This window comes from Scyliorhinus torazame, chromosome 24 (genome assembly GCF_047496885.1).
Source record: "Scyliorhinus torazame isolate Kashiwa2021f chromosome 24, sScyTor2.1, whole genome shotgun sequence".
Lineage (NCBI taxonomy): Eukaryota > Metazoa > Chordata > Chondrichthyes > Carcharhiniformes > Scyliorhinidae > Scyliorhinus > Scyliorhinus torazame.
Window position 1 is genome coordinate 50,391,673 of NC_092730.1, and position 20,172 is coordinate 50,411,844.

At 44.1% G+C, this 20,172-nt stretch overlaps 1 protein-coding gene across 4 annotated transcripts in view; it reads left to right on the forward strand.

The window, feature by feature from the left end:
• Positions 1–20,172, forward strand: part of LOC140400055 (histone H2B-like) — a 169,144-nt gene that overhangs the window by 26,119 nt on the left and 122,853 nt on the right. The gene's annotated exons all lie outside the window — the stretch shown is intronic.

The following is a 20,172-nucleotide window of genomic DNA, read 5'->3' on the forward strand; positions in this document are numbered from 1 at the left end:
ACACTCACACACTGTATCAGAGAGTGAGTAAATCCCCCACACACACTGTATCAGAGAGTGAGTAAATCCCACACTCACACACTGTATCAGAGAGTGAGTAATTCCCACACTCAAACACTGTATCAGAGTGAGTAAATCCCACAGTCACACACTGTATCAGAGATTGAGTAAATCCCACACTCTCACTGTATCAGAGAGTGAGTAAATCCCACACTCACACACTGTATCAGAGTGAGTAAATCCCACACTCACACACTGTATCAGAGTGAGTAAATCCCACACTCACACACTGTATCAGAGAGTGAGTAAATCCCACACTCACACACTGTATCGGAGAGTAAGTGTATTCCACACTCACACTGTATCAGAGTGTGAGTAAATCCCACACTCACACTGTATCAGAGAGTGAGTAAATCCCACACTCACACACTGTATCAGAGAGTGAGTAAATCCCACACTCACACTGTATCAGAGTGTGAGTAAATCCCACACTCACACTGTATCAGAGAGTGAGTAAATCCCAAACTCACACACTGTATCAGAGAGTGAGTAAATCACACACTCTCACACTGTATCAGTGAGTGAGTAAATCCCACACACACACACAGTATCAGAGAGAGAGTAAATCCCACACTCACACACTGTATCAGGGAGTGAGTAAATCCCACACTGTATCAGAGAGAGTAAATCCCACACACACACACTGTATCAGAGAGTGAGTAAATCCCACACTCTGACAAAGTATCAGAGAGTGAGTAAATCCCACACTGTATCAGAGAGAGTAAATCCCACACACACACACTGTATCAGAGAGTGAGTAAATCCCACTCACACACTGTATCAGAGTGAGTAAATCCCACACACACACTGTATCAGAGAGTGAGTAAATCCCACACTCTCACACAGTATCAGAGAGTGAGTAAATCCCACACTCTCACACTGTATCAGAGAGAGTAAATCCCACAGTCACACAATGTATCAGAGAGTGAGTAAATCCCACACACACACACTGTATCAGAGAGTGATTAAATCCCCCACACACACTGTATCAAAGAGTGAGTAAATCCCACACTCACACACTGTATCAGAGAGTGAGTAAATCCCACACTCACACACTGTACCAGAGAGTGAGTAAATCCCCCACACACACTGTATCAGAGAGTGAGTAAATTCCACACTCACACACTGTATCAGAGAGTGAGTAAATCACACACTCTCACACTGTATCAGAGTGAGTAAATCCCACAGTCACACACTGTATCAGACAGTGAGTAAATCCCACACACACTGTATCGGAGAGTGAGTAAATCCCACACTCACACACTGTACCAGAGAGTGAGTAAATCCCCCACACACACTGTATCAGAGAGTGAGTAAATTCCACACTCACACACTGTATCAGAGAGTGAGTAAATCACACACTCTCACACTGTATCAGAGTGAGTAAATCCCACAGTCACACACTGTATCAGACAGTGAGTAAATCCCACACACACTGTATCGGAGAGTGAGTAAATCCCACACTCACACACTGTACCAGAGAGTGAGTAAATCCCCCACACACACTGTATCAGAGAGTGAGTAAATCCCACACTCACACACTGTATCAGAGAGTGAGTAAATCCCACACTCACACACTGTATCAGAGAGTGAGTAAATCCCACACTCACAATCTGTATCAGAGTGAGTAAATCCCACACTCACACACTGTATCAGAGTGAGTAAATCCCACACACACACTGTATCAGAGAGTGAGTAAATCCCACACTCACACACTGTATTGGAGAGTAAGTGTATTCCACACTCAAACTACATCAGAGAGTGAAGAAATCCCACACTCACACACTGTATCAGAGAGTGAGTAATTCCCACACTCAAACACTGTATCAGAGTGAGTAAATCCCACAGTCACACACTGTATCAGAGAGTGAGTAAATCCCACACTCTCACTGTATCAGAGAGTGAGTAAATCCCACACTCACACGCTGTATCAGAGAGTGAGCAAATCCCACACTCACACACTGTATCAGAGAGTGAGTAAATCCCACACTCACACACTGTATCAGAGAGTGAGTAAATCCCACACTCACACACTGTATCAGAGAGTGAGTAAATCCCACACTCACAATCTGTATCAGAGTGAGTAAATCCCACACTCACACACTGTATCAGAGTGAGTAAATCCCACACACACACTGTATCAGAGAGTGAGTAAATCCCACACTCACACACTGTATTGGAGAGTAAGTGTATTCCACACTCAAACTACATCAGAGAGTGAAGAAATCCCACACTCACACACTGTATCAGAGAGTGAGTAATTCCCACACTCAAACACTGTATCAGAGTGAGTAAATCCCACAGTCACACACTGTATCAGAGAGTGAGTAAATCCCACACTCTCACTGTATCAGAGAGTGAGTAAATCCCACACTCACACACTGTATCAGAGTGAGTAAATCCCACACTCACACACTGTATCAGAGTGAGTAAATCCCACACTCACACACTGTATCAGAGTGAGTAAATCCCACACTCACACACTGTATCAGAGAGTGAGTAAATCCCACACTCACACACTGTATCGGAGAGTAAGTGTATTCCACACTCAAACTACAACAGAGAGTGAAGAAATCCCACACTCACACTGTATCAGAGAGTGAGTAAATCCCACACTCTCACACTGTATCAGAGAGTGAGTAAATCCCACACTCACACTGTATCACAGAGAGAAAATCCCACACTCACACTGTATCAGAGAGTGAGTAAATCCCACACTCACACACTGTATCAGAGAGTGAGTAAATCCCACACTCTCACACTGTATCAGAGAGAGTAAATCCCACAGCCACACAATGTATCAGAGAGTGAGTAAATCCCACACAACCACACTGTATCAGAGAGTGAGTAAATCACACACTCTCACACTGTATCAGTGAGTGAGTAAATCCCACACACACACACAGTATCAGAGAGAGAGTAAATCCCACACTCACACACTGTATCAGAGAGTGAGTAAGCCCCACACTCACACACTGTATCAGAGAGTGAGTAAATCCCACACTCACACAATGTATCAGAGAGTGAGTAAATCCGACACTCACACTGTATCAGAGAGTGAGTAAATCCGACACTCACACGCTGTATCAGAGAGTGAGTAAATCCCACACTCACACACTGTATCAGAGAGTGAGTAAATCCCACACTCACACACTGTATCAGACAGTGAGTAAATCCCACACACACTGTATCAGAGAGTGAGTAAATTCCACACTCACACACTGTATCAGAGAGTGAGTAATTCCCACACTCAAATACTGTATCAGAGTGAGTAAATCCCACAGTCACACACTGTATCAGAGAGTGAGTAAATGCCACACACTCTCACTGTATCAAAGAGTGAATAAATCCCACACTCACACGCTGTATCAGAGAGTGAGCAAATCCCACACTCACACACTGTATCAGAGAGTGAGTAAATTCCACACTCACACACTGTATCAGAGAGTGAGTAATTCCCACACTCAAATACTGTATCAGAGTGAGTAAATCCCACAGTCACACACTGTATCAGAGAGTGAGTAAATGCCACACACACACACTGTATCAGAGAGTGAGTAAATCCCACACTCAAACACTGTATCAGAGAGTGAGTAAATCCCACACACACTGTATCAGAGAGTGAGTAAATCCCACACTCACACACTGTATCAGAGAGTGAGTAAATCCCACACTCACACACTGTATCAGAGAGTGAGTAAATCCCACACTCACACACTGTATCAGAGAGTGAGTAAATCCCACACTCAAATACTGTATCAGAGTGAGTAAATCCCACAGTCACACACTGTATCAGAGAGTGAGTAAATGCCACACACACACACTGTATCAGAGAGTGAGTAAATCCCACACTCAAACACTGTATCAGAGAGTGAGTAAATCCCACACACACTGTATCAGAGAGTGAGTAAATCCCACACTCACACACTGTATCAGAGAGTGAGTAAATCCCACACTCACACACTGTATCAGAGAGTGAGTAAATCCCACACTCACACACTGTATCAGAGAGTGAGTAAATCCCACACACACAATGTATCAGAGAGTGAGTAAATCCCACACTCACACACTGTATCAGAGTGAGTAAATCCCACACACACACTGTATCAGAGAGTGAGTAAATCCCACACTCACACACTGTATTGGAGAGTAAGTGTATTCCACACTCAAACTACATCAGAGAGTGAAGAAATCCCACACTCACACAGTATCAGAGAGTGAGTAAATCCCACACTCAAACACTGTATGAGAGAGTCAGTAAATCCCACACACTCACACACTGTATCAAAGAGTGAGTAAATCTCACACTCACACTGTATCACAGAGAGAGAAAATCCCACACTCACACTGTATCAGAGAGTGAGTAAATCCCACACTCTCACACTGTATCAGAGAGTGAGTAAATCCCACACTCACACTGTATCACAGAGAGAGAAAATCCCACACTCACACTGTATCAGAGAGTGAGTAAATCCCACACTCACACACTGTATCAGAGAGTGAGTAAATCCCACACTCTCACACTGTATCAGAGAGAGTAAATTCCACAGTCACACAATGTATCAGAGAGTGAGTCAATCCCACACACACACACTGTATCAGAGAGTGAGTAAATCACACACTCTCACACTGTATCAGAAAGTGAGTAAATCCCCCACACACACACTGTATCAGAGTGAGTAAATCCCACACTCTCACACTGTATCAGAGAGTGAGTAAATCCCACACTCACACACTGTATCAGACAGTGAGTAAATACCACACACACACTGTATCAGAGAGTGAGTAAATCCCACACTCACACACTATCAGAGAGTGAGTAAATCCCACACTCACACACTGTATCAGAGAGTGAGTAAATCCCACAGTCACACAATGTCAGTGAGTGAGTAAATCCCACACTGTATCAGAGAGAGTAAATCCCCCCCACACACACACACACTGTTTCAGAGAGTGAGTAAATTCCACACTGTATCAGAGAGAGTAAATCCCACACACACACACTGTATCAGAGAGAGAGTAAATCCCACACTCACACACTGTATCAGAGAGTGAGTAAATCCCCCACACACACTGTATCAGAGAGTGAGTAAATCCCACATTCACACACTGTATCAGAGAGTGAGTAAATCCCACACTCACACACTGTATCAGAGAGTGAGGAAATCCCACACTCACACACTGTATCAGGGAGTGAGTAAATCCCACACTGTATCAGAGAGGGTAAATCCCACACACACACACTGTATCAGAGAGAGAGTAAATCCCACACTCACACACTGTATCAGGGAGTGAGTAAATCCCACACACACACACTGTATCAGCGAGTGAGTAAATGCCACACTCACACACTGTATCAAAGAGTGAGTAAATCCCACACTCACACTCTGTATCAGAGAGTGAGTAAATCCCACACTCACACTGTATCAGGCAGTGAGTAAATCCCACACTCACACACTGTATCAGGGAGTGAGTAAATCCCACACTCACACACTGTATCAAAGAGTGAGTAAATCCCACACTCACACACTGTATCAGAGAGTGAGTAAGCCCCATACTCACACACTGTATCAGAGAGTGAGTAAATCCCACACTCACACACTGTATCAGAGAGTGAGTAAATCCCCCACACACACTGTATCAGAGTGTGTGTAAATCCCACACTCACACACTGTATCAGAGAGTGAGTAAATCCCACACTCACACAATGTATCAGAGAGTGAGTAAATCCCCCACACACGCTGTATCAGAGAGTGATTAAATCCCACACTCACACACTGTATCAGAGAGTGAGTAAATCCCACACTCACACACTGTATCAGAGAATGAGTAATCCCCACACTCACTGTATCAGAGAGTGAGTAAATCTCACACTCTCACACTGTATCAGAGAGTGAGTAAATCCCACACTCACACTGTATCAGAGAGTGAGTAAATCCCACACTCACACACTGTATCAGAGAGTGAGTAAATCCCCCACACACGCTGTATCAGAGAGTGAGTAAATCCCACACTCACACGCTGTATCAGAGAGTGAGTAAATCCCACACTCACACACTGTATCAGAGAGTGAGTAAATCCCACACTCACACACTGTATCAGAGAGTGAGTAAATCCCCCACACACACTGTATCAGAGAGTGAGTAAATCCCACACTCACACACTGTATCAGAGAGTGAGTAAATCCCCCACACACACTGTATCAGAGAGTGAGTAAATCCCACACTCACACACTGTATCAGACAGTGAGTAATTCCCACACTCAAACACTGTATCAGAGTGAGTAAATCCCACAGTCACACACTGTATCAGAGAGTGAGTAAATCCCACACTCTCACTGTATCAGAGAGTGAGTAAATCCCACACTCACACACTGTATCAGAGAGTGAGTAAATCCCACACTCACTCTGTATCAGAGAGTGAGTAAATCCGACACTCACACGCTGTATCAGAGAGTGAGTAAATCCCACACTCACACACTGTATCAGAGAGTGAGTAAATCCCACACTCACACACTGTATCAGAGAGTGAGTAAATCACACACTCTCACACTGTATCAGAGTGAGTAAATCCCACACTCACACACTGTATCAGACAGTGAGTAAATCCCACACACACTGTATCAGAGAGTGAGTAAATCCCACACTCACACACTGTATCAGAGAGTGAGTAAATCCCCCACACACACTGTATCAGAGAGTGAGTAAATTCCACACTCACACACTGTATCAGAGAGTGAGTAAATCCCACACTCACACACTGTATCAGAGAGTGAGTAAATCCCCCACACACTCTATATCATAGAGTGAGTAAATGCCACACACTCCCACTGTATCAAAGAGTGAATAAATCCCACACTCACACGCTGTATCAGAGAGTGAGCAAATCCCACACACACACTGTATCAGAGAGTGAGTAAATCCCACACTCACACACTGTATCAGAGAGTGAGTAAATCCCACACACACACTGTATCAGAGAGTGAGTAAATCCCACACTCTCACACTGTATCAGAGAGTGAGTAAATCCCACACTCACACACTGTATCAGAGAGTGAGTAAATCCCACACTCACACACTGTATCAGAGAGTGAGTAAATCCCACACTCACACACTGTATCAGAGAGTGAGTAAATCCCACACTCACACACTGTATCAGGGAGTGAGTAAATCCCACACTCAAACACTGTATCAGAGAGTGAGTAAATCCCACACTCACACACTGTCTCAGAGAGTGAGTAAATCCCACACTCACACACTGTATTGGAGAGTATGTGTATTCCACACTCAAACTACATCAGAGAGTGAAGAAATCCCACACTCACACAGTATCAGAGAGTGAGTAATTCCCACACTCAAACACTGTATCAGAGTGAGTAAATCCCACAGTCACACACTGTATCAGAGAGTGAGTAAATCCCACACTCACACGCTGTATCAGAGAGTGAGTAAATCCCACACTCTCACACTGTATCAGAGAGTGAGTAAATCCCACACTCACACACTGTATCAGAGAGTGAGTAAATCCCCCACACACACTGTATCAGAGAGTGAGTAAATCCCACACTCACACACTGTATCAGAGAGTGAGTAAATCCCCCACACACACTGTATCAGAGAGTGAGTAAATCCCACACTCACACACTGTATCAGACAGTGAGTAATTCCCACACTCAAACACTGTATCAGAGTGAGTAAATCCCACAGTCACACACTGTATCAGGGAGTGAGTAAATCCCACACTCACACACTGTATCAGAGAGTGAGTAAATCCCACACTCTCACTGTATCAGAGAGTGAGTAAATCCCACACTCACACACTGTATCAGAGAGTGAGTTAATCCCACACTCACACACTGTATCAGAGAGTGAGTAAATCCCACACTCTCACTGTATCAGAGAGTGAGTAAATCCCACACTCACACACTGTATCAGAGAGTGAGTAAATCCCACACTCACTCTGTATCAGAGAGTGAGTAAATCCAACACTCACACGCTGTATCAGAGAGTGAGTAAATCCCACACTCACACACTGTATCAGAGAGTGAGTAAATCCCACACTCACACACTGTATCAGAGAGTGAGTAAATCACACACTCTCACACTGTATCAGAGTGAGTAAATCCCACACTCACACACTGTCTCAGAGAGTGAGTAAATCCCACACTCACACACTGTATTGGAGAGTAAGTGTATTCCACACTCAAACTACATCAGAGAGTGAAGAAATCCCACACTCACACAGTATCAGAGAGTGAGTAATTCCCACACTCAAACACTGTATCAGAGTGAGTAAATCCCACAGTCACACACTGTATCAGAGAGTCAGTAAATCCCACACACTCACACACTGTATCAAAGAGTGAGTAAATCTCACACTCACACTGTATCAGAGAGTGAGTAAATCCCACACTCACACTGTATCAGAGAGAGAGAAAATCCCACACTCACACTGTATCAGAGAGTGAGTAAATCCCACACTCTCACACTGTATCAGAGAGTGAGTAAATCCCACACTCACACTGTATCACAGAGAGAGAAAATCCCACACTCACACTGTATCAGAGAGTGAGTAAATCCCACACTCACACACTGTATCAGAGAGTGAGTAAATCCCACACTCTCACACTGTATCAGAGAGAGTAAATCCCACAGTCACACAATGTATCAGAGAGTGAGTAAATCCCACACACACACACTGTATCATAGAGTGAGTAAATCCCTCACTCACACACTGTATCAGAGAGTGAGTAAATCCCCCACACACTGTATCAGAGAGTGAGGAAATCCCACACTCACACACTGTATCAGAGAGTGAGTAAATCCCACACTCTCACACTGTATCAGGGAGTGAGTAAATACCCCACACACACACTGTATCAGGGAGTGAGTAAATCCCACACACACACTGTATCAGGGAGTGAGTAAATCTCACACTCGGGCACTGTATCAGAGAGTGAGTAAATCCCACACTCACACTACATCAGAGAGTGAAGAAATCCCACACTCTCACACTGTATCAGAGAGTGAGTAAACCTCACACACACACTATCAGAGAGTGAGTAAATCCCACACTCGCACAGTATCAGTGAGTGAGTAAATCACACTCTCACACACTGTATCAGACAGTGAGTAAATCCCACACACACACACTGTATCAGAGAGTGAGTAAACCCCACACTCACACACTGTATCAGAGTGAGTAAATCCCACACTGACACACTGTTTCAGAGAGTGAGTAAATCCCACACTGTATCAGAGAGAGTAAATCCCACACACACACACTGTATCAGAGAGAGAGTAAATCCCACACTCACACACTGTATCAGAGAGTGAGTAAATCCCACACACACACTATCAGAGAGTGAGTAAATCCCACATTCACACACTGTATCAGAGAGTGAGTAAATCCCACACTCACACACTGTATCAGAGAGTGAGTAAATCCCACACTCACACACTGTATCAGGGAGTGAGTAAATCGCACACTGTATCAGAGAGGGTAAATCCCACACACACACACTGTATCAGGGAGTGAGTAAATCCCACACACACACACTGTATCAGAGAGAGAGTAAATCCCACACTCACACACTGTATCAGGGAGTGAGTAAATCGCACACTGTATCAGAGAGAGTAAATCCCACACTCACACACTGTATCAGGGAGTGAGTAAATCCCACACACACACACTGTATCAGAGAGAGAGTAAATCCCACACTCACACACTGTATCAGGGAGTGAGTAAATCCCACACTCACACACTGTATCAGAGAGTGAGTAAATCCCAATCTCACACACTGTATCAGGGAGTGAGTAAATCCCACACTCACACACTGTATCAGAGAGTGAGTAAATCCCACACTCACACACTGTATCAGAGAGTGAGTAAATCCCACACTCTCACACTGTATCAGAGAGAGTAAATCCCACACTCACACACTATCAGAGAGTGAGTAAATCCCAATCTCACACACTGTATCAGGGAGTGAGTAAATCCCACACTCACACACTGTATCAGAGAGTGAGTAAATCCCACACTCACACACAGTATCAGAGAGTGAGTAAATCCCACACTCTCACACTGTATCAGAGAGAGTAAATCCCACAGTCACACAATGTATCAGAGAGTGAGTAAATCCCACACACACACCCTGTATCAGAGAGTGAGTAAATCCCACACTCACACACTGTATCAGGGAGTGAGTAAATCCCACACTCACACACTGTATCAAAGAGTGAGTAAATCCCACACTCACACTCTGTATCAGAGAGTGAGTAAATCCCACACTCACACTGTATCAGGCAGTGAGTAAATCCCACACTCACACACTGTATCAGGGAGTGAGTAAATCCCACACTCACACACTGTATCAAAGAGTGAGTAAATCCCACACTCACACTCTGTATCAGAGAGTGAGTAAATCCCACACTCACACTGTATCAGGCAGTGAGTAAATCCCACACTCACACACTGTATCAGGGAGTGAGTAAATCCCACACTCAGACACTGTATCAAAGAGTGAGTAAATCCCACACTCACACACTGTATCAGAGAGTGAGTAAATCCCACACTCACACACTGTATCAGAGAGTGAGTAAATCCCCCACACACACTGTATCAGATAGTGAGTAAATCCCACACTCACACACTGTATCAGAGAGTGTGTAAATCCCACACTCACACACTGTATCAGAGAGTGAGTAAATCCCACACTCACACAATGTATCAGAGAGTGAGTAAATCCCACACTCACACAGTATCAGAGAGTGAGTAAATCCCACACTCACACACTGTATCAGGGAGTGAGTAAATCCCACACTCACACACTGTCTCAAAGAGTGAGTAAATCCCACACTCACACACTGTATCAGAGAGTGAGTAAGCCCCACACTCACTGTATCAGAGAGTGAGTAAATCTCACACTCACACACTGTATCAGAGAGTGAGTAAATCCCACACTCACACTGTATCAGAGAGTGAGTAAATCCCACACTCACACACTGTATCAGAGAGTGAGTAGATCCCCCACACACGCTGTATCAGAGAGTGAGTAAATCCCACACTCACACACTGTATCAGAGAGTGAGTAAATCCCACACTCACACACTGTATCAGAGAATGAGTAAGCCCCACACTCACTGTATCAGAGAGTGAGTAAATCTCACACTCTCACACTGTATCAGAGAGTGAGTAAATCCCACACTCACACTGTATCAGAGAGTGAGTAAATCCCACACTCACACACTGTATCAGAGAGTGAGTAAATCCCCCACACACGCTGTATCAGAGAGTGAGTAAATCCCACACTCACACACTGTATCAGACAGTGTGTAAATCCCACACTCACACACTGTATCAGAGAGTGAGTAAATCCCACACTCACACACTGTATCAGAGAGTGAGTAAATCCCCCACACACACTGTATCAGAGAGTGAGTAAATCCCACACTCACACACTGTATCAGAGAGTGAGTAAATCCCCCACACACACTGTATCAGAGAGTGAGTAAATCCCACACTGACACACTGTATCAGAGAGTGAGTAATTCCCACACTCAAACACTGTATCAGAGTGAGTAAATCCCACAGTCACACACTGTATCAGAGAGTGAGTAAATCCCACACTCTCACTGTATCAGAGAGTGAGTAAATCCCACACTCACACACTGTATCAGAGAGTGAGTAAATCCCACACTCACACACTGTATTGGAGAGTAAGTGTATTCCACACTCAAACTACATCAGAGAGTGAAGAAATCCCACACTCACACTGTATCAGAGAGTGAGTAAATCCCACACTCTCACACTGTATCAGAGAGTGAGTAAATCCCACACTCACACTGTATCACAGAGAGAAAATCCCACACTCACACTGTATCAGAGAGTGAGTAAATCCCACACTCACACACTGTATCAGAGAGTGAGTAAATCCCACACTCTCACACTGTATCAGAGAGAGTAAATCCCACAGTCACACAATTATCAGAGAGTGAGTAAATCCCACACACACACACTGTATCAGAGAGTGAGTAAATCACACACTCTCACACTGTATCAGTGAGTGAGCAAATCCCACAAACACACACAGTATCAGAGAGAGAGTAAATCCCACACTCACACACTGTATCAGGGAGTGAGTAAATCCCACACTGTATCAGAGAGAGTAAATCCCACACACACACACTGTATCAGAGAGTGAGTAAATCCCACACTCTCACAAAGTATCAGAGAGTGAGTAAATCCCACACTGTATCAGAGAGAGTAAATCCCACACACACACACTGTATCAGAGAGTGAGTAAATCCCACTCACACACTGTATCAGAGTGAGTACATCCCACACACACACACTGTATCAGAGTGTGAGTAAATCCCAAACTCACACACTGTATCAGGGAGTGAGTAAATCCCACACTCACACACTGTATCAGAGAGTGAGTAAATCCCAAACTCACACACTGTATCAGAGAGTGAGTAAATCCCACACTCTCACACTGTATCAGAGAGTGAGCAAATCCCACACTCTCACACAGTATCAGAGAGTGAGTAAATCCCACACTCTCACACTGTATCAGAGAGAGTAAATCCCACAGTCACACAATGTATCAGAGAGTGAGTAAATCCCACACACACACACTGTATCAGAGAGTGAGTAAATCCCACACTCACACACTGTATCAAAGAGTGAGTAAATCCCACACTCACACACTGTATCAGAGAGTGAGTAAGCCCCACACTCACACACTGTATCAGAGAGTGTGTAAATCCCACACTCACACACTGTATCAGAGAGTGAGTAAATCCCACACTCACACAATGTATCAGAGAGTGAGTAAATCCCACACTAACACTGTATCAGAGAGTGAGTAAATCCGACACTCACACGCTGTATCAGAGAGTGAGTAAATCCCACACTCACACACTGTATCAGAGAGTGAGTAAATCCCACACTCACACACTGTATCAGAGAGTGAGTAAATCCCCCACACACACTGTATCAGAGAGTGAGTAAATCCCAAACTCACACACTGTATCAGGGAGTGAGTAAATCCCACACTCACACACTGTATCAGAGAGTGAGTAAATCACACACTCTCACACTGTATCAGAGAGTGAGTAAATCCCACACACACACACTGTATCAGAGAGTGAGTAATCCCCACACTCACACACACTATCAGAGAGTGAGTAAATCCCACACACACTGTATCAGAGAGTAAGTAAATCCCACACACACTGTATCAGAGAGTAAGTAAATCCCACACTCACACACTGTATCAGAGAGTGAGTAAATCCCCCACACACACTGTATCAGAGAGTGAGTAAATTCCCACACTCAGACACTGTATCAGAGAGTGAGTAATTCCCACACTCAAATACTGTATCAGAGTGAGTAAATCCCACACTCACACACTGTATCAGAGAGTGAGTAAATCCCACAGTCACACACTGTATCAGAGAGTGAGTAAATGCCACACTCTCACTGTATCACAGAGTGAATAAATCCCACACTCACACGCTGTATCAGAGAGAGAGTAAATCCCACACTCACACAGTATCAGAGAGTGAGTAATTCCCACACTCAAACACTGTATCAGAGTGAGTAAATCCCACAGTCACACACTGTTTCAGAGAGTCAGTAAATCCCACACACTCACACTGTATCAAATAGTGAGTAAATCCCACACTCACACTGTATCACAGAGAGAGAAAATCCCACACTCACACTGTATCAGAGAGTGAGTAAATCCCACACTCACACTGTATCACAGAGAGAGAAAATCCCACACTCACACTGTATCAGAGAGTGAGTAAATCCCACACTCACACACTGTATCAGAGAGTGAGTAAATCCCACACTCTCACACTGTATCAGAGAGAGTAAATCCCACAGTCACACAATGTATCAGAGAGTGAGTAAATCCCACACACACACACTGTATCAGAGAGTGAGTAAATCACACACTCTCACACTGTATCAGAGAGTGAGTAAATCCCCCACACACACACAGTATCAGAGTGAGTAAATCCCACACTCTCACACTGTATCAGAGAGTGAGTAAATCCCACACTCACACACTGTATCAGACAGTGAGTAAATCCCACACACACACTGTATCAGAGAGTGAGTAAATCCCCCACACACACTGTATCAGAGAGTGAGTAAATCCCACACTCACACACTGTATCAGAGAGTGAGTAAATCCCCCACACACACTGTATCAGAGAGTGAGTAAATCCCACACTGACACACTGTATCAGAGAGTGAGTAATTCCCACACTCAAACACTGTATCAGAGTGAGTAAATCCCACAGTCACACACTGTATCAGAGAGTGAGTAAATCCCACACTCTCACTGTATCAGAGAGTGAGTAAATCCCACACTCACACACTGTATCAGAGAGTGAGTAAATCCCACACTCACACACTGTATTGGAGAGTAAGTGTATTCCACACTCAAACTACATCAGAGAGTGAAGAAATCCCACACTCACACTGTATCAGAGAGTGAGTAAATCCCACACTCTCACACTGTATCAGAGAGTGAGTAAATCCCACACTCACACTGTATCACAGAGAGAAAATCCCACACTCACACTGTATCAGAGAGTGAGTAAATCCCACACTCACACACTGTATCAGAGAGTGAGTAAATCCCACACTCTCACACTGTATCAGAGAGAGTAAATCCCACAGTCACACAATGTATCAGAGAGTGAGTAAATCCCACACACACACACTGTATCAGAGAGTGAGTAAATCACACACTCTCACACTGTATCAGTGAGTGAGCAAATCCCACAAACACACACAGTATCAGAGAGAGAGTAAATCCCACACTCACACACTGTATCAGGGAGTGAGTAAATCCCACACTGTATCAGAGAGAGTAAATCCCACACACACACACTGTATCAGAGAGTGAGTAAATCCCACACTCTCACAAAGTATCAGAGAGTGAGTAAATCCCACACTGTATCAGAGAGAGTAAATCCCACACACACACACTGTATCAGAGAGTGAGTAAATCCCACTCACACACTGTATCAGAGTGAGTACATCCCACACACACACACTGTATCAGAGTGTGAGTAAATCCCAAACTCACACACTGTATCAGGGAGTGAGTAAATCCCACACTCACACACTGTATCAGAGAGTGAGTAAATCCCAAACTCACACACTGTATCAGAGAGTGAGTAAATCCCACACTCTCACACTGTATCAGAGAGTGAGCAAATCCCACACTCTCACACAGTATCAGAGAGTGAGTAAATCCCACACTCTCACACTGTATCAGAGAGAGTAAATCCCACAGTCACACAATGTATCAGAGAGTGAGTAAATCCCACACACACACACTGTATCAGAGAGTGAGTAAATCCCACACTCACACACTGTATCAAAGAGTGAGTAAATCCCACACTCACACACTGTATCAGAGAGTGAGTAAGCCCCACACTCACACACTGTATCAGAGAGTGTGTAAATCCCACACTCACACACTGTATCAGAGAGTGAGTAAATCCCACACTCACACAATGTATCAGAGAGTGAGTAAATCCCACACTAACACTGTATCAGAGAGTGAGTAAATCCGACACTCACACGCTGTATCAGAGAGTGAGTAAATCCCACACTCACACACTGTATCAGAGAGTGAGTAAATCCCACACTCACACACTGTATCAGAGAGTGAGTAAATCCCCCACACACACTGTATCAGAGAGTGAGTAAATCCCAAACTCACACACTGTATCAGGGAGTGAGTAAATCCCACACTCACACACTGTATCAGAGAGTGAGTAAATCACACACTCTCACACTGTATCAGAGAGTGAGTAAATCCCACACACACACACTGTATCAGAGAGTGAGTAAATCCCACACTCACACACTGTATCAGAGAGTGAGTAAATCACACACTCTCACACTGTATCAGAGAGTGAGTAATCCCCACACTCACACACACTATCAGAGAGTGAGTAAATCCCACACTCACACACAGTATCAGAGAGTGAGTAAATCCCACACTCACACACTGTATCAGAGAGTGAGTAAATCCCACACTCACACACTGTATCAGAGAGTGAGTAAATCCCACACTCACACACTGTATCAGAGAGTGAGTAAATCCCACACACACACACTGTATCAGAGAGTGAGTAATCCCCACACTCACACACACTATCAGAGAGTGAGTAAATCCCACACTCACACACAGTATCAGAGATTGAGTAAATCCCACACTCACACACTGTATCAGAGAGTGAGTAAATCCCACACTCACACACTGTATCAGAGAGTGAGTAAATCCCACACTCACACACAGTATCAGAGAGTGAGTAAATCCCACACTCACACACTGTATCAGAGAGTGAGTAAATCCCACACTCACACACAGTATCAGAGAGTGAATAAATCCCACACTCACACACTGTATCAGAGAGTGAGTAAATCCCACACTCACACACAGTATCAGAGAGTGAATAAATCCCACACTCACACACAGTATCAGAGAGTGAGTAAATCCCACACACACACACTGTATCAGAGAGTGAGTAATCCCCACACTCACACACACTATCAGAGAGTGAGTAAATCCCACACTCACACACAGTATCAGAGAGTGAGTAAATCCCACACTCACACACTGTATCAGAGAGTGAGTAAATCCCACACTCACACACTGTATCAGAGAGTGAGTAAATCCCACACTCACACACTGTATCACAGAGTGAGTAAATCCCACACTCACGCACTGTATCAGAGAGTGAGTAAATCCCACACTCTCACACTGTATCAGAGAGTGAGTAAATCCCCCACACACACTGTATCAGAGAGTGAGTAAATTCCCACACTCAGACACTATCAGAGAGTGAGTAAATCCCACACACACACACTGTATCAGAGAGTGAGTAAATCCCACACACACTGTATCAGAGAGTAAGTAAATCCCACACTCACACACTGTATCAGAGAGTGAGTAAATCCCCCACACACACTGTATCAGAGAGTGAGTAAATTCCCACACTCAAATACTGTATCAGAGTGAGTAAATCCCACACTCTCACACTGTATCAGAGAGTGAGTAATTCCCACACTCAAATACTGTATCAGAGTGAGTAAATCCCACACTCTCACACTGTATCAGAGAGTGAGTAAATCCCACACACACTGTATCAGAGAGTAAGTAAATCCCACACTCACACACTGTATCAGAGAGTGAGTAAATCCCCCACACACACTGTATCAGAGAGTGAGTAAATCCCACACTCAGACACTGTATCAGAGAGTGAGTAATTCCCACACTCAAATACTGTATCAGAGTGAGTAAATCCCACACTCACACGCTGTATCAGAGAGAGAGTAAATCCCACACTCACACAGTATCAGAGAGTGAGTAATTCCCACACTCAAACACTGTATCAGAGTGAGTAAATCCCACAGTCACACACTGTTTCAGAGAGTCAGTAAATCCCACACACTCACACTGTATCAAATAGTGAGTAAATCCCACACTCACACTGTATCACAGAGAGAGAAAATCCCACACTCACACTGTATCAGAGAGTGAGTAAATCCCACACTCACACTGTATCACAGAGAGAGAAAATCCCACACTCACACTGTATCAGAGAGTGAGTAAATCCCACACTCACACACTGTATCAGAGAGTGAGTAAATCCCACACTCTCACACTGTATCAGAGAGAGTAAATCCCACAGTCACACAATGTATCAGAGAGTGAGTAAATCCCACACACACACACTGTATCAGAGAGTGAGTAAATCACACACTCTCACACTGTATCAGAGAGTGAGTAAATCCCCCACACACACACAGTATCAGAGTGAGTAAATCCCACACTCTCACACTGTATCAGAGAGTGAGTAAATCCCACACTCACACACTGTATCAGACAGTGAGTAAATCCCACACACACACTGTATCAGAGAGTGAGTAAATCCCCCACACACACTGTATCAGAGAGTGAGTAATTCCCAGTCACACAATGTATCAGAGAGAGAGTAAATCCCACACTCACACAATGTCAGTGAGTGAGTAAATCCCACACTGTATCAGAGAGAATAAATCCCCCCCACACACACACACACTGTATCAGAGAGTGTGAGTAAATCCCACACTCACACACTGTATCAGAGAGTGAGTAAATCCCACACTCACACACTGTATCAGAGAGTGAGTAAATCCCACACTCACACACTGTATCGGAGAGTAAGTGTATTCCACACTCAAACTACATCAGAGAGTGAAGAAATCCCACACTCACACAGTATCAGAGAGTGTGTAATCCCCACACTCAAACACTGTATCAGAGAGAGGAAATCCCACACTCACACACTATCAGAGAGTGAGTAAATCCCACACTCACACACTGTATCAGAGAGTGAGTAAACTCCCACACTCACACACTGTATCAGAGTGAGTAAATCCCACACACACACTGTATCAGAGTGAGTAAATCCCACAGTCACACACTGTATCAGCGAGTGAGTAAATCACACACTCACACACTGTATCAGAGAGTGAGTAAATCCCACACACACACTGTATCAGAGTGAGTAAATCCCACACACACACACTGTATCAGAGAGTGAGTAAATCCCACACTCACACACTGTATCAGAGAGTGAGTAAATCCCACACTCACACACTGTATCAGAGAGTGAGTAAATCCCACACTCACACACTGTATCAGAGAGTGAGTAAATCACACACACACACTGTATCAGAGAGTGAGTAAATCCCACACTCACACACTGTATCAGAGAGTGAGTAAATCCCACACACACACTGTATCAGAGAGTGAGTAAATCCCACACTCACACACTGTATCAGAGAGTGAGTAAATCCCACATTCACACACTGTATCAGAGAGTGAGTAAATCCCACACTCACACTGTATCAGAGAGTGAGTAAATCCCACACTCACACACTGTATCAGAGAGTGAGTAAATCCCACAGTCACACACTGTTTCAGAGAGTGAGTAAATCCCACACTCAAACACTGTATCAGAGAGTGAGTAAATCCCACACACTCACACTGTATCAGAGAGTGAGTAAATCCCACACTCACACACTGTATCAGAGAGTGAGTAAATCCCACAGTCACACACTGTTTCAGAGAGTGAGTAATTCCCACACTCAAACACTCTATCAGAGAGTGAGTAAATCCCACACACTCACACTGTATCAAAGAGTGAGTAAATCCCACACTCTCACACTGTATCAAAGCGTGAGCAAATCCCACAGTCACACTATGTATCAGAGAGAGAGTAAATCCCACACTCACACACTATGTCAGTGAGTGAGTAAATCCCACACTGTATCAGAGAGAGTAAATCCCACACACACACACTGTATCAGAGAGTGAGTAAGTCCCACACTCTCACACAATATCAGAGAGTGAGTAAATCCCACAGTCACACACTGTATCAGAGAGAGTAAATCCCACACTCACACACTGTATCAGAGTGAGTAAATCCCACACTCACACACTGTATCAGAGAGTGAGTAAATCCCACACACACACTGTATCAGAGAGTGAGTAAATCCCACACTCACAGACTGTATCAGAGAGTGAGTAAATCCCACACTCACACACTGTATCCGAGAGTGAGTAAATCCCACACACACTGTATCAGAGAGTGAGTAAATCCCACACACACACTATCAGAGAGTGAGTAAATCTCTCACTCACACACTGTATCAGAGAGTGAGTAAATCCCACACTCACACACTGTATCAGAGAGTGAGTAAATCCCACAGTCACACACTGTATCAGAGAGTGAGTAAATCCCACACTCACACACTGTATCAGAGAGTGAGTAAATGCCACACACTCTCACTGTATCAAAGAGTGAATAAATCCCACACTCACACGCTGTATCAGAGAGTGAGCAAATCCCACACTCACACACTGTATCAGAGAGTGAGTAAATCCCACACTCACACACTGTATCAGAGTGAGTAAATCCCACACTCACACACTGTATCAGAGTGAGTAAATCCCACACTCACACACTGTATCAAAGAGTGAGTAAATCCCACACTCACACACTGTATCAAAGAGTGAGTAAATCC